A 1,678-nucleotide genomic window follows, 5' to 3' on the forward strand; every position below is an offset into this window, starting at 1 on the left:
GGGTGGCCGGCGCGGCAGGTGGGCGGGCGCCGCGGGCTTGGGTTGCCCGGAGCGGGCTGCGCTAGGGCTAGCACAGGCGTGGGGCGACTCCCACGCGGGCCTCGAGGCTCGCACGCGAGCTACACAAGCCGCTTGGCGACCCAAATTTCCTTTGTTCCCCTTGTTCCCCCGGCCCTGCCATCTTACCCCCTGAAAAGAAAAGTCGGAGCCTCGGGCGCGGTGCGGGGTGGATGTGCCCGACCCCAGGCTGAGTTTCTTACCCGCCTGCAGAAAGGGGGACCTAAGGCTAGGCAGGTCCCTGAGAGGGGGCGCCGCCCCAGTGGGCGATGGGGCCGCGTCTGTCCGGCCTGGAGCCGTGTGTGCTCGGCTCGCGGCCGCCCCTTCCCGAGGCCCTCGCTTTGTTGGGATCGCCCCGGTCTTGAGCGACTCTCGGGGAGTGGGCGGGCGGGGGTGCGTTGGGGGAGACCCGACCGGAATCCTCCCGGAGCTGGGGAGCCGCCCGATGGGCGCCGCTACGCGGTGGGACAACGCAGGGGACTGAGCTTTGGTCCCACGCGATCCAGCCGGCCGATGCAGATGGACCCGGATAGGAGAGCCCTCCCATCCTAGGAATATCCAGCCCCCCAACCCCACCCCCCCCCATCCCCCCGGCAGGATAGTACTCTGCAGCAGTAATCCACCGGGAGGTCCCACCAGCTCTTGCTGGCGCTTTAGATTTCCTCGGGACAGACTTCTTCGGTCTCTGTTGCGAGGCACTTGCTCATCATTCGTTTAAAGAGCAAAAGCTTTAGGATAAAGCAATTTACTTTTTCATGATAATATGATAACGCAAAAAGATTAGTCAGCACCCTGCAGATTTTAATGGACTATTTCTTTCAACCCTTTTATTGTGAAAACTTAAAAGCTAAAGTTAAAATAATTTAGTGGTAGAATAGCTTTAAATTTTCATTGCAAGTCTTAGTCCGTTCGATTTAAAGTTTAGTCCAAGTGTTTTACAGACTTTAAAAGTAAAACAGACCAAACCTGGTAACGGTGCAAATTTGTTTAAATTTCACTTTTTGCAGAACTGTCTCGTAAAAACAAGGTTAGTTTTACGGGAGCAAACCGACGATGAAATCCACTCATTAGTCTGTGACTGCATTAGCCTGAGCCTTAAATGGTCAGCCCCTGTTGCTCAGTAACTTTCCACTATTTGGGATGTGCTTGGGAACACAGGAATTTCTGTCCAGCACCGGTGGACTTTCCTGTTTAACAGTTACCACACTGTATAGAAATGTTGCTCTGTGCCAGATTCTGCACCCCTCTCCCAGGATGGCGAAAGGACTACTGACTAATCCCGAGGGCCGTGCTACAGCAGTGCCCTAGAATCACTTGTTGAACTAACTGGTGGCATTCATAGGTTCCATTTATTTCATCATTTTTGTTTCTACCCTTCCCCTGTGCTCTCCACTCTTGCCCCTCCTCCCCTTTATTTCCTCTTCCTCTTCATTTTCAGTATTGACTTAAGGAAATGTGCTAATGGAATGCTAAGAATACAGCCTCTAGGCAGGCTGTCTCAGCTAAAATGCTGCCTGTGAGATTTTACTTCAGGCAGAAAGCTTCAGCTTCTTTATCTGTAAAATGGCAATAACAATGCCATAATTAATGAGTTATTAAAGAATCATTGTGGGGGCCGGAC

At 52.8% G+C, this 1,678-nt stretch overlaps 1 long non-coding RNA gene across 2 annotated transcripts in view; it reads right to left on the minus strand.

The window, feature by feature from the left end:
* LOC103747764 overlaps nucleotides 1-432 on the minus strand; it is a 5,327-nt gene extending 4,895 nt beyond the window's left edge. The window contains exon 1 of one of the 2 annotated variants that reach the window (XR_607860.3): nucleotides 261-432. This is a non-coding gene — a long non-coding RNA (uncharacterized LOC103747764). The other variant, XR_607859.1, reaches the window with a different exon arrangement.
* Between the last annotated feature and the right edge of the window lie 1,246 nt (nucleotides 433-1,678).

Source organism: Nannospalax galili, unplaced genomic scaffold (genome assembly GCF_000622305.1).
Source record: "Nannospalax galili isolate Female #2095 unplaced genomic scaffold, S.galili_v1.0 scaffold324, whole genome shotgun sequence".
Taxonomy (NCBI): domain Eukaryota; kingdom Metazoa; phylum Chordata; class Mammalia; order Rodentia; family Spalacidae; genus Nannospalax; species Nannospalax galili.